At 45.7% G+C, this 14698-nt stretch overlaps 1 protein-coding gene across 1 annotated transcript in view; it reads left to right on the forward strand.

The window, feature by feature from the left end:
• The window catches only part of qsox1 (quiescin sulfhydryl oxidase 1), a 58842-nt gene that overhangs the window by 13678 nt on the left and 30466 nt on the right, over positions 1 to 14698 (forward strand). The window lies entirely within an intron of this gene.

Genomic DNA, 14698 nt, shown 5'->3' on the forward strand with positions numbered 1-14698 from the left:
GACGATTTGGGTTGGGACCCTTCTTCAGAAGTCTGGTTCTGGTAACTGGAAGAGAAGTGGGGACAGGCCAAAGTCTGGTAAGTGATAGGTGGACACAAAACGCTGGAGTAACTCAGCGGATCAGGTAGCATCTCTGGAGAGAAGGAATGGGTGACGTTTTGGGTCGAGACCCTTCTTCAGACTGATGTCAGAGGGTCTGTCCTTGTTACGAATGGGGGGAGGGGGAGCAAGAGCGGAGCTGCGGGATATCGAGGTGACCCTAGTGAGAGCCTCATCTATAATGGAAGAGGAGAACCCCCGTTTCGTAAAGAATGAGGACATCTCCAATGCCCTGGTTTGGAACACCTCATCCTGGGCACAGATGCAGCATAGACGGAGGAATTGGGAGTAGGGAATAGTCTTTACAGGAAGCAGGGAGGGAAGAAGTGCAGTCAAAATAGCTATTGGAGTCAGTGGGTTTGTAGTAGATGTCGGTCAATAGTCTGTTTCCTGTGATTGAGACTGTGAGATCTAGAAACGGTAGGGACATGTCGGAGATGGTCCAAGTGAATTTGAGTGCAGGATGGATATTAGTGATGAAGTTGATGAAGTCAGTGAGTTCTGCATGGGTGCAGGAGGTAGCACCAATGTAGGCATCAATCTAGCGGAGGTAGAGTTCGGGGATAGGGCCAGTGTACACCTGCACCATGCGAGTGCCCATTGCTACGCCTTGGATTTGGAGGAAGTGGGAGGAGCTGAAAGAGAAGTTGCTGAGGGTAAGGACCAGCTCTGCTAGGCGGAGAAGAGTATTGGTAGACGAAAATTGGCCGGTTCTGCGGATTAGGAAGAAACTGTTTTAAGACCCTCCTGGTGGGGGATGGAGGTGTAGAGTGACTGGACACCCATGGTAAAGATGAGGGAGTGGGGGCCTGGAAAACGGAAGTCATTGAGGATGCAGGTGGAAGTGGGGAGGTGAGGGGGGGGGGGGGAAGAAGGGGAAAGGGAGAATCAATGTCGGACACAGAGAAGAGAGGGGAGTGGGGGAGAGGCAAGGGCGTTGTTTGTAGGTTAGTTGCCTGAAATTTGAGAATTTAATGTTCATATGGTTCATGATTTGAATCTTAAGTTCTAAAGCAGTCTTGCAGGTACCATATATAGGATTTGTTTGACACTCCTTGGAGAATTTGCATAGACGTAAATGCTTTGGAAAAGTTATTTGCCACCTATGTGTGGTATTTGACAGCAACAAACGATGACAACCTGTGTGATTCGCAGCGTGTTATCACCTCTCAGCCTCAGCTGTGAACAGTTAACTGCAAGCAGAAGACTCTGACAGCTTCTGTCTCTCATTAACCACCAAACAAATGCCGTCACAACACATTCCAGTCTTCATTTTAATCCCTGCACAAGTCGTCGTTGCTTACGGCAAAACTTGTTTGCCAAAGAGATTCAGAACCAGAAACTCTCCCAGCTGTGTAAATAGCTGAAGCTCCAGAACAGAACCTAACAATTTTTTCAGAATGAGGGACTCAGAGATAGCACTGTCTTTGTTTTACTTAAAATCTGTGATTGGACATAATGCAGAAAATTCTGATATTGCCAATTTCAGGGCAATTTTTATGCGTCACTCCATCTACATTATGTCAGGAGGTCATCTGTTTTGTTTTAGATACATTCCTTGAGTAAACAGTCCGAGGGGTTTGTACACAAGTTCCTCGTGGTTGCGAGGTTAGCTGGCTCTGACTGAAGCTACTTCTGTTCAGATGCGTACAGAAATTGAAACATAGAAAAATAGTTGCAGGAGTAGGCCATTCGGCCTTTCAAGCCTGCACCGCCAGTCAATATGATCATGGCTGATCATCGAAAATCAGTACCCCATTCCTGCTTTTTCCCCATATCCCTTGATTCCTTTAGCCCCAAGGGTTAAATCTAACTTTCTCTTAAAAACATCCAGTGAATTGACCTCCACTGCCTTCTGTGGCAGAGAATTCCACCGATTCACGACTCTCTGGGTGAAAATTTGTTTTCCTCATCTCAGTCCTAAATGGCCTACCCCTTATTCTTAAACTGTGACCCCTGGTTCTGGATTCCCCCAACATCGGTAATTTTTTTCCTGCATCCAGCCTGATCAATCCTTTAAGAATTTTGTTTCTATGCGATGCCCTCTCATCCTTCTAAATTCCAGTGAATACAAGCCCAGTCGACCCATTCTTTCATCGTATTGTCAATTTGGCCTACATTTGCTCCAGTTTTCAGAGATGTTTTAGTTTATTCTTATTGTCATGTGCTACAGTGAAATGGGACTACATGATTAATTAGAGTCATAGATAGAGTTATGCAGTGTGGAAACAGGCCCTTCAGCTCAACTTGCCCACATCAACCAATGTGTCCCATCTACACTATTCCCACCATTCTGCATTTATTCAATATCCCCTTAAATCTGTCCTATTCATGTGCCTGTCTAAATGTGTCTTAAACATTGTGATAGTACCTGCCTCAACTATCTATTCCGGCAGCTCGTTCCATACACCCACCACCCTTTGTGTGAAAAGATTATTCCAAGGGTTCCTATTAAATGTTTTCCCCCCTCATCATAAACCCATGTCCTCTTGTTTTTGATTCCCCTACTCTGGGCAAGAGATTCAGTGGGTGTACCCAATCTATTCCTCTTGTGCTTTTGTAAACCTCTATAAATTCACCCCTCATCCACCTGTGCTCCAAGGAGTCCTAGCCTGCTCAACTTCTCCCTATACCTCAGGCCTTCGAGTCCTGGCAACATCCTCATAACTCTTTTTTGCAGCCTTTCCAGCTTGACAAGTTTAACATCATTAATTGAACGATACAGCAGGTCCTTCATCCACTGATTCCACGTTGACTGTCAACCACCCATTCACACTAGTTCTATGTTATTGCATGTTCTCATCCATTCTCTACTCACTAGCAGCAATTAACCTAGAAATCTACATTGAGATGTGGGAGGAAACACCTGGATATGGATAGGATAGGTTTGGTATATGGATAGGATGGGTTTAGAGTCCATCCCTAGGCAAGTGGGACTAGTGTAGATGGGACATATTGGTTGGATTAGGCAAGTTGGGCAGAAGAGCCTGTTTCCACACAGTACGACTCAATGTCTCTAAGAAACAGGAGCACCCAAAGGAAACACTCCACTCTCTAGTCTTGTTTAATGCACTTTGTGCAAATTAAACAAGAATAATTCAGCATCTGCCCTTTTGTCTAAACTCCTATTAAAAGCTCTATTTCATCTTAATTTCCCTGTCTTTGTTCAAGCATGTCATTAATAATGATGTGTGTGTGTGTGTCCATGTGTATGACCATGTAGAGGAATATTCTCCAATTGCTCTTGGCTGTCACTACCAAGTACAACCAAGTTACTCACAAGGACCTGCAGATGCTGGTAACTTGAGTAAAACCCAGAGTGCTGGCATAACTCAGCAGTTCTGTCTCGACCTGAAACGTCACCCATTCTTTCTCCTCAGAGATGCTGCCTGTTCCATTGAGTTACTCCAGCTTTTTGTGTCTATCTTGGGTCAAGTAACATCTATGGAAGGAATCCACAGCCAGATCTGGCTCTATTATTTTTGCACACCTTATTGTGACTCCACAAAGTAAGAGGAGAATGAGACAGAAAATCGCCAACCACTGTAATCTAATGAGCCTCCATTATCACACAAATAATAATGCTATTGGGCTCATTCAGCAATACAATCTGTCTGTCAAGGGTACAGAAGTCAAGTATGAAGGCAAGTTGCAAATGGTGCTATCTTGGTTGGGGCATCTTGGCTGGCATGGACAAGTTGCAAATGGTGCTATCTTGGCTGGCATGGACAAGTTGCAAATGGTGCTATCTTGGCTGGCATGGACAAGTTGCAAATGGTGCTATCATGGTTGGGGCATCTTGGCTGGCATAGACAAGTTGAGCCAAAAGGCCTGTTTCTACACTTTACAATTTTGTGACTCTAAATGAAGTCAAGAATGTTTGTTGCTTGCACTGGGGCCAGTACAATACAATTCTTACTTCAGTTTTAAAGGCCCATTAAATACAACACAAAAAATAAATATACAATAAACTATAATACAATGAAATGACTATTATTCCAGCGAAGGTAAGGACAGGACATGTCCGGTTTGTGAATATCTGAATCTTACTGACCAGCTAGTACTAAATCACAAACTCCATGAATTAATGAAATGTCTAAATTAGGCATTCTGGGCAGACAAGTTAATGGTTCTTGTCGGCAGCTCCTGCAGAGAATACTGTGATAGATTAGTTCACACTGGGTAACATGCAACGAGCTGCTAGAGGAAGTGGTTGAGGCAGGCACAATAACAACATTTTAATGTTTTTCTCCAGAGATGATGCCTGACCCGTTGAGTTACTTCTGCACTTTGTGTCTATCTTCGGTATAAACTAGCATCTGCAGTTCCTTCTTACATATTTAAAAGACACTTGGAAAGGTACATAGATAGGGAAGGTTTAGAGGGATATAGACCAAACCTGGGCAGCTGGGACTAGCTTACACTGACCCGTTCACACTGGTTTTACATTATCCCACATGTTCACCGACTCCCTCCATACAGGATGGCAATTTACAGAGACCAGTCAACCTACAAGCCCCTACAACTTTGGGATGTGGGAAGAAACCAAAGCGCCTTGAAGAAACCCATGTCGTCGCAGGGAGAACATGCAAACTCCATACAGACAGCACCCATAGTCAGGGTCGAACCTGGGTCTCTGGCGCTGTGAGGTGGCGGTTCTACCAGCAGTGCCTCTGAGCTGCCTTTAAGCTGAAGGGAGAAAGAATAAATCTCAACATTAAAACATGTCATCAGATCTTGGATATGGTTTTAATAAGCATCAGAACAGAGGAAACACTCAGTTTTTCAATTGGAACTTTAAGCCACAGCAATGATCAGAAATGGAAGTTACCATCATGCAAACTAAGTTCCTTAATTCTCAGTTTTGACTTCTAACCAAACTTCTTCCTGTTTTAAAATAGTTTTCAAGAAAGAGTTAGATTTAGTTCTTAGGGCTAAGGGAATCAAGGGATATGGGGGGGAAAGCCAGAACGGGGTACTGATTTTGGATGATCAGCCCTGATCATATTGAATGGCGGTGCTGGCTCAAAGAGCCGAATGGCCTACATTGCAGCTATTTTCTATGTTTGTCTATGTAGCTCTGAAAATTAATGTTATAACAGATATTTTCCATGTTTCTATGTAACCTTGCAGCTGTTCTCATTTCTGCAATTTGCACGTTTTCTTATGAGAGACTTCCTGCTGTTGTGATTGTGGCTTTATTGTGGCTTTAGCTGCGTGTGTCCTTTGCTGCTGCTTGCTTCTAAAATAAATGGCTCTTAAATGATTTTTTTGCGCCTGGTTTAGCATAACCTGATTGTTACTAATGGCACTGTTGCTAGATTTACAAGGCTGAGAAGTAGGGAGATGGGATTGAATCGAATTGAAAGATACAACATGGAAACTGGCCCCTCGGCCAGCTCAGTCTATGCTGGCCATCACTCACCTGTTCACACTAGTTCTATGTAATTCCGCTTTCACATCCACTCTCTACACACTAGGGGCAATTTACAAAGGCCAATTAACCTGCAAACCCGTACGTGTTTGGTATGTGGGGGGAAGCCGGAGCACCCAGGAGGAAACTAAGTCATGCAGTCAGTTTAGTTTACTTTCGGTTCAGTTTAGTTTATTGTCACATGTACTGAGGTACAGTGAAAAGCTTTTGTTGTGTGCTAACCAGTCAGCAGAAAGACAATACATGAATACAATCAGGCCATTCACACGGAGAACGTTCATACTCCCCATAAACAGCACCCAAGGTCAGGATCGAACCAGGATCTCTGAAGTTGTGAGGCAGCAGCTCTACCATCAGCGCCATTGGGCCGTCCTTTTATTTTTAAACTATCTCGCTTTACTATCCCAATTAAATTGCACTAAAGGGGTTCTGTTCTAACATTAATTTTCAGAGCTGCATTCCTGGAATTGTCTCTCTATTTAATTCTCAGCGTTTGGCTTTTTCCAATCTATACTTGTTTGATGGACTGGGCTACACCCACAACTCTGCAATTTTGTGCAGCTTTGGACAAAACAGTTGCCAAATAAAGTTGTGATGCATCATGACAGAATGCTTTCTACTGTGTTTAGTTTAGTTTAGAGATCCAGTGTGGAAACTCCCCCTGGCCCATCGAGTCCGCTCTATGCTGTTCCATCCTGCACACTAGGGACAATTTACAGAAGCCAAGTAAACTCAAAAGTCTTTGGAGTGTTGGATGAAATTGGGGCACCCGGAGAAAGCCCATGTGGTCACAGTGAAAATGTTCAAACTCCGTACGGACAGCGCCTGCGGTCAGGATTGAACCTGCCTCTCTGGCGCTATAAAGGGGCTGTCCCATTGTACGAGCTAATTCAAGACCACCCGAGTTTTTAAAAAAAAATCAAACTCTTAGAAACAGGTAGAATGTACGTAGCTCTGGACGTCTCTTAGCGGCTCGTATCGCTAACGGCAGGTACTCGGGAAACGCGATAAGCTTGTGAAGACTCGTGAAGATTTTTCAACATGTTGAAAAATGTCCACGAGAGCCCAGAGTACCTACGAGCGGCTATTACCGTAATTCTCCGAGTTCGAATCGGGGAAACTCGGGAGAACTCTTGAATTAGCTCGTACAGTGGGACAGCCCCTTAAGGCAGCAACTCTACCGGTGCTCCACTGAGCCACGGTGCACAGATGAGAGGAGATAGTGACAAAGGCTAGAGGTGAAAAGAAGACAAGAGAAAAAAGAGGAGTGAAATGTAAAGCTGGATGGAGGGATATAGGTGGAAGGGTACAATGAGGGTACATGGACAATGTACAAACTCCGTACAGACAGCGCCCGTAGTCGGAATTGAACCCAGGTCTCTGCTGCTGTCTCATAGTCACGTACCACTTTCCCATTATAACCAGATGCCGTTGAGTCACGTCCTGTGTTATAATCATGCATCCGCAAATAGATTGATTTACAAACTGTAACAGAGAAATAAATTGATCTAAACCAGGCTCAAATTTTATTACATTGTCCTGCTAATCATATGATAAGCATTGAAGGCTGAAAAGATAAGGGGAGATGTCGGAATAAATGCAATGTTAGTTTTGGTAGTTGACTAGGAAGCCTGTAAACAACAAGAAATATTGCCTATTGCTATTCCTTTCATTTTTAGGCCAATATTGCACAATGCATTTTTTGTTTTACCTCCTTCTGGAGTTTGAGTTGATAGGCACATCAACTAACTACGCAATAACAGCAGGGTGCAGTGGTGGAGTTGCTGCATTGGAGCACCAGAGACCTGGGTTCAATCTAGACTATGGGTGCTGTCCGTGTGGAGTTTGTGCATTCTCCCTGTGACCGTGTGGGTTTTCTCTGGGTGATTCACAGATAGGTGACGCTTTCGGTCCAGACCCTTCTTCAGATTGATTGTAGGGTGGGGAGAGAAAGCTGGAAGATTGGAGGGCTGGAGCAAAGCCTGGCAGGTAATACATTGACACAGGTGAGGAATGGTTTTAGATAGACAATGTATCCCCAACTATTCAAATTGCCTTTGGTGTGATAGACTATCTCACTCCATTAGCAAAGATGTGGCCAATATTGGTCACATATAGGAAGGAACTGCAGATGCTGGTTTGCACCAAAGATTGAAACAAAATGCTGGAGGAGCTCAATGGCCAGACAGCATCTCTAGAGAAAAGGAATAGGCGATGTTTCTTTAGAACTGAGAGTCGGGCGAGGAAAACTCGAGGTATAAAAAGGTACAGAACAAAGTGGAGAGGGATGGAGAGAGAGGGAATGCAATTTGGGGGAACACCACCTCATATTTCACTTGGGCAGCTTACAACCCAGCTATATGAATTTTGATTTCTCTAATTTCAAGTATCTCTCCCTCTCCTTTCCCCTCTCCCCCTTTCCCCTCTCCCCCTTTCCCCTCTCCCCTTTCCCCTCTCCCCCTTTTCCCTCTCCCCCTTTTCCCTCTCCCCCTTTTCCCTCTCCCCCTTTTCCCTCTCCCCCTTTTCCCTCTCCCCCTTTTCCCTCTCCCCTTTTCCCTCTCCCCCTTTCCCCTCTCCCCCTTTCCCCTCTCCCCCTTTCCCCTCTCCCCCTTTCCCCTCTCCCCCTTTCCCCTCTCCCCCCTTCTCCCCCCCCTTCTCCCTCCCCCCCTTCTCCCCCCCCTTCTCCCTCCCCCCCCTTCTCCCTCCCCCCCTTCTCCCTCCCCCCCCTTCTCCCTCCCTCCCCCTTCTCCCTTCTCCCTTCCCCCCCCTTCTCCCTCCCTCCCCCTTCTCCCTCCCTCCCCCTTCTCCCTCCCTCCCCCTTCTCCCTCCCGCCCCCTTCTCCCTCCCTCCCCCTTCTTCCCTCCCCCCCACTCTCCCTCCCCCCCCTTCTCCCCTCCCCCCCTTTCTCCCTCCCCCTTTCTCCCTCCCCTTCTCCCTCCCTCCCCTTCTCCCTCCCCCCCCTTCTCCCTCCCCCCCCCTTCTCCCCCCCCCCCTCTCCCCTCCCCCCCCCTTCTCCCCCTCCCCCCCTTCTCCCCTCCCCCCCTTCTCCCCTCCCCCCCCTTCTCCCCTCCCCCCCCTTCTCCCCTCCCCCCTTTCTCCCTCCCCCTTTCCCCCTCCCTCCCCCCCCTTTCTCCCTCCTCCCCCCTTTCTCCCTCCCCCCCCCTTCTCCCTCCCCCCCCTTTTATGTTCCTTGTTTACTTGCATAGATTAGGACATTTCCTTCCAATGGCAGTGGAATATGAACATAGAGCATAGAACATTGAGACACAGGAACAGTCTCTTCAGCCCAAACTGTGCTGAACATGATACCAAGATAACCTAATCTCCTCAGCCTGCACGTGATCCATATCCCTCTATTCCCAGAATATCCATGTGCCGATCTAAAAGCTTGTTGAATGTCACTAATACCACAACTCCTGGCAGTACGTTCCAGGCACCCACCTCTCTCTCTGTTTAAAATGTCCCGCATATCTCCTTTAAACTTTGCCCTTCACACCCTAAAGCTATGCCTTCTAGTCTTTGATATTTTCATCCTTGAAAAAGGTTCTGACTGTTTATCTATGCTTCTCATAATATTATATACTTCTGATACCCCTCAACCTCCACCGTTCCAGAGGAAATAATCCAAGTTGGTCAACCTCTCCTTGTAACAAGTAACCCCAATTCTGGTAAAACTCTTCTGAATCCTCTCCAAAGCCTCCGCATTCTTCATGTAATGGAGCCAACGGAACAGCACACAATTAAAATGTTCTGATGAATTGTCCTTGTGCAAACCTCTCTAATATGAGTTCAGAACTTGCAGGCCTTCTGTCTCTGTATTGAGCAACTTCCCCTTTGATAGCCCTAATAAACGAGCAATCCTAAATCCCTCTGGCTTCCCCGGTTTTGAAAGTTTTTCTATTGAAGCTGATTTGATGGTGGACTGTGGTTTTGCTTTCTTCAGAGAGACGCTGTCACTTCCGCTCCAAAGTTTCTTCCCTGTTCATTGAGCTTTAAGCAAGAGTGGGTTTTTTTAGGGAGCTTGATGCAAGAGTTTGTATGGGCAGATGGAAGGAACTGTGATTTTTGAGGCTGAGTAGATAGTGTGATGGCCAGGACAAGATGTCCTTGCAAAGAATAATGGCAAAAATGGATGCATTATGCCCCTGTCCCACTTAGGAAACCTGAACGGAAACCTCTGGAGACTTTGCGCCCCACCCAAGGTTTCCGTGCGGTTCCCGGAGGTTGCAGGTAGGGAGACTGACAAAAACCTCCGGGAATCGCACGGAAACCTTGGGTGGGGCGCAAAGTCTCCCGAGGTTTCCGTTCAGGTTTCCTAAGTGTGACGGGCATGAACGTCATAACCAATTTACAGCTGGAGGTGTGCTCCCAGGGTTCCATCCTGACTTCAGGGACAGTGCATGGAGTTTCCATCTTGGTTTAGTTTACAGGTACAGTGTGGAAACAGGCCCTTCAGCCCATCCAGACCGAGCTGATGAACGATCATCCATTCTATCCCACACGCTAGGGACAACTCACAGAAGCCAATTAACCTACAAACTTGTACATATTTGGAATGCGGAAGATACCGGAGCAGCCGGAGAAAACCCACCCGGTCGCATTTCTGACATGAATAATATTCACAGTAAAAGAACCTTGCAGTAACCTGGGGAGAATAATATTTAACTATTATTGCCGAGGTGACTGATAACCAATCATCAATATTCCAAGTAGGATCTAGAGACACTGGGGTAACTACATGAAAGATTGGGGAGGATACCGGAATGATGATCAGATTAGAGGATAGTAGCGATGATGAGAGGCTGGACAGACTTGAATGGTTTATTCTGCAACGCCAGAGGTTGAGGGGAGAACTGATAGAAGTATTTGAAATTATTAGAGGAGGAGCAGAGAGGGTAGACAATCAGAATCCTTTTCCCAGGGTGGAAATATCAAATACTGGAGAGCATAATTCTAAGGTGAGAGGGATAGGTTTTTTTGCCTGGAATTTGCTGCCAGTGGTGGTGGTGGAGGAGGCAGATACGATCCATGTGCTTTTGGAAAGGCACATGGATATACAGGGAATAAAGGGACAGGCAGATAGGATCGATTTATCTTGGTATCATGTTCAGTGCAGGTATTGTGGGCCTGCTCCTGTGTGGCACTGTTCTATGTTCCATGTTCTACGATGAAACCAGAACTCAGACATTCAGAAGACACTGAACAAATTGGTTCCTTTTCCTCCAGACAACAAAATATGGAAGAGTGACCCAGTATTTGTTTGCATGACTATCACTAGGTTTCACAGCCAAGCTAGAAAGGATGTTTTGTCAGCTCTATAACAGTACTGAAGGAAATAATGATGCCAAAGAGTGACAATTGCGAAGGTCAAGGTGGGTTTTAAAGGAAGTAGCTGATAACACAGATGAATCTGTTTCAGAAATTGTTTCTTTAGATTGGAAAAATATTGTAGCTATTTATGGAAAAATTGGAGATGCATATGAGACATTTTGGAGCTGAAAAGGATAGGAAAGAGTAATTTTTAATTAGGAAGAGATGAGAACAGTGGATGTCCTGGACTAGTACACAGGGCGATCACAAAGACAAATGGGATTCTAGCCTCTATATTTGCAGGGTTTATTCATAAGAATCTGGAGATAGTGAGGGATCTGAAGAGGAATGTTAAATCAGTGGAATCCAGCAGAACATATTGAATGGCAGTGCAGGTTTGAGATGCCTGGCAGCATACTCCTGCTCCTATTTTCTCGTGCACTCGTGTGTATTTAGTTTCTCAGTCTCTTTTTTCTCTCTCTTCTAGTACGATGCTTCTCATTTAAAATACAATTGTTTAAAATTTGGGCTCTTTGCCAACACCAGGTGGAGAGAGGTCTACATTTGGACTACAAGCAAGTCAAAGAGTTATGGGAGCTGATGGGACAATGGACATGAGGCCATGATCGTATTGAAAGGCGGAGCAGGCTCTAGAGGCCGAGTGTTTAAGAAGGAACTGCAGATGCTGGAAAATCGAAGGTAGACAAAAGTGCTGGAGAAACTCAGTGGCCCGAAACGTTGCCTAATTTCCTTCGCTCCACAGATGATGCTGCACCCGCTGAGTTTCTCCAGCACTTTTGTCTACCTTCGAGTGGCCTGCTCCTGCTACAAATAGTTTAGCAATGCAGAAATGAAATGGGACATTTGGACCACTAACTCCACGTCAACCATCGATCACCTGTTTGCACTCGTTCTATGTTATCCCACTGACGCATCCATTCCCTACACATTACGGGCAATTTTACAGAGATCAACTAATCTACAAACTCGCACATCTTTGGGATATGGAAACCGGAGAACCCAGGAGAAATGCACGTGGTCATAACAAGAATGTACAAACAGAGGTCTGAGGTCAGGTTCCAACCCAGGTGTTGATGCCACCTCTGGCATGCCACTTCCCCGTTGCTTCAGCTCCGGATGCCCACGCCACCCCCTCATGTGCCACCTCCAGGCCAGACCTTCTGCCATCTCCGCTGGCCCACACAGCTTCTTCGGCCGCTTTCAGGCCGTGCCTGCCACTGCTACCACCTCCACCGCAGGCCGTTACCTGCACTCTAGTCGCCTGCAGGGCGTGACCACTGACTCCGCCGATCTTCGCCACTCACCCACTCACCCAGTCACCAGCAGGCCAGGTCCATCAACTCACCTGGATTCCAGGCCTAGTTCTAGACCAAGTGTCTGAAGAAGAGGCCCAACCTGAAACGTCACGTATCCACATTCTCCAGGGATGCTGCCTGACCTGCTGAGTTGCTCCAGCACTTTGTGTCTTTCTTTTTCTAAACCAACATCTGTAGTTCCTTGCTTCTGCAATTCCTTGTTCCTTTTTTATGAACGCAGAATGTATTGACTAGAGAATTCTGTGCTGGTTGTACAAAAAAGAGTGATGGTGTTGTATACCTAAACATAAACTAAACTAAGAGCTCCACCGTGTGGTATTTTACATTTATTCTTTTAAATGTGCTTGAAGCTATCCATGTAGACATCCAGAACCTTTTCCCCGGGATGGAAGTATCAAATACAAGAAGGCATAGCTTTAAATTGAGAGGGACAAAGTTTAAAGGAGATGTGCGGGGCAATAGTTTTTACACAGTTTTTGATAAAATAGTTTTTGCCCGGAATGCATTGCTGGAGATGATGGTGGAGGCAGATACAACAGTGGCATTCAAGAAACTTTTGCATAGGCACATGGATATGCAGGGAATGGAGGGATATGGGTTATGTGCAGGCAGATAAGTTATGGTCTTGGCTTCATGTTTGGCACAGACATTGTGGGCCAAATGACCTGTGTATGTGTGGGCCTGTTCTATGTTGTATTCAACCCTTCAATATCTGCTCTGCCATTCTTTATACATCTTTTACCTCAGTACTATCCTTCACTAAGTCCTTTAATATTTACGGATCTTCACTACTATGCAGTAACTGATCTTTTAGTGATAGATCACGTCTGTCCTTACAACTACAAGTGGCACCAATACTTCACCAACAATTTCCATTTATGTAGCATAAACATTCCAAAGAATGACATTAAGCAAAGTAGATTTGCCTCTGAGCAGCACAAGGCAATAACGGAGCAGAAAATCAAAAGGATGGGCAAAGAGGGGCGTCTAAAAGAGGAAAGTGATGAAGATGTTTAAGAACAAAAGACCAGGGCTTAAGACTGGTGAAACCATGGCTACCATTGGTGAACAATTAGTTTAAATCAGTTTAGTTAGAGATACAGAATGGAAACATTGAACATCCACTGAACCCACACTGACCATCAATCACACGTTCACACAAGTTCTCTGTTATTCCACTTTCCCACATGCCACACACTAGGGACAATTTACACAGGTTGGCTAACCAACGCTCCCGGGCATATTTTGGATGTGGGAGGAAACCAGAGCCCCTGGAGGAAACCCATGCATTCACAGGGTGAATGTGCAAACTTCACACACACAGACAGCACCCATAGCCAGGATTGTACTTGGGTCTCCGGCACCATGAGGCAGCAGCTCCACCAAACCATCAGAGATAAGAAGTGACAACTTATCATGTGATAGTTAAACCATGGGATGCTTAAGAGACTAAAACAAAGCCATGGGTGAAACAAATGGGACAGTCTAGCTTTTGCCTGGCAGATTTTACATGCATCGTGCTTCGACTGGTTGGAAAGAGCAAGTAACCAGACCTCAAACACTGACTGATCGCATCTGCGTCTCTGCCTCATCATCCATGGGGAAGATGAAAGAGAGAATCTTGCATTTGATTGCCTCATGAAATAAAGTTTCAGGCATAAAAGACCTACAAGGCATATTGTGCTGGGCAGCAATGTGCTGGTGAGATAGGAACTGAGATTAACTCATTGGAGCGGCCATTACCTACTTGGTCTTACCTACTAATGCCCTTCATTTGCCCTTGTTCCTCTGAAAACCTGTTCATCCGAGTGTTCTCAAAGGATCTATAAGACAATAGACAATAGGTGCTGGAGTAGACCATTCGGCCCTTCGAGCCAACAATGCCATTCAATGTGATCATGGCTGATCATCTCCAATCAGTACCCCAATCCTGCCATCTCCCCATATCCCTATCTTTAAGAGCCCTCTCTTGAAAATATCCAGAGAACCGGCCTCCACCGCCCACTGAGGCAGAGAATTCCACAGACTCACAACTCTCTGTGAGAAAAAGTGTTTCCTCGTCTCCGTTCTAAATGTCGCTGCCTCAAAAAGGCAGCCAGCATCATCAGAGTCTCACACCACCCTGGTCATGCACTCATTTCCCTCCTTCCATTGGTAAGAAGGTAAAGGAGCCTGTACACTGCAACGTCCAGGGACAGCTTCTTCCCTACAACCGTCAGGCTATTCAAACACTACAACCTCCAAATCGGCTCTGAATTATATAGACTTAGTTTAGATATACAGTGCAGAAACAGGCCTTTCGGCCCACTCGGTCCAAGCCGACCAGTGATCACTTGCACTATCCAACACGCTAGGTACAATTTACTATTTTTTTACCGAAGCTAATTACCTATAAAAATATGAATGTCTTTGGAGTGTTAGAGGAAACCGGAGCACCCAGAGAAAACCCTTGTGGTCACGAGGTGAACATACAAACTCCGTACAGACGGTACCCATAGCCAGAAGCGAACCTGGGTAT

The sequence above is a fragment of the Amblyraja radiata genome, chromosome 10, assembly GCF_010909765.2.
Source record: "Amblyraja radiata isolate CabotCenter1 chromosome 10, sAmbRad1.1.pri, whole genome shotgun sequence".
In the NCBI taxonomy this organism is placed as follows: domain Eukaryota; kingdom Metazoa; phylum Chordata; class Chondrichthyes; order Rajiformes; family Rajidae; genus Amblyraja; species Amblyraja radiata.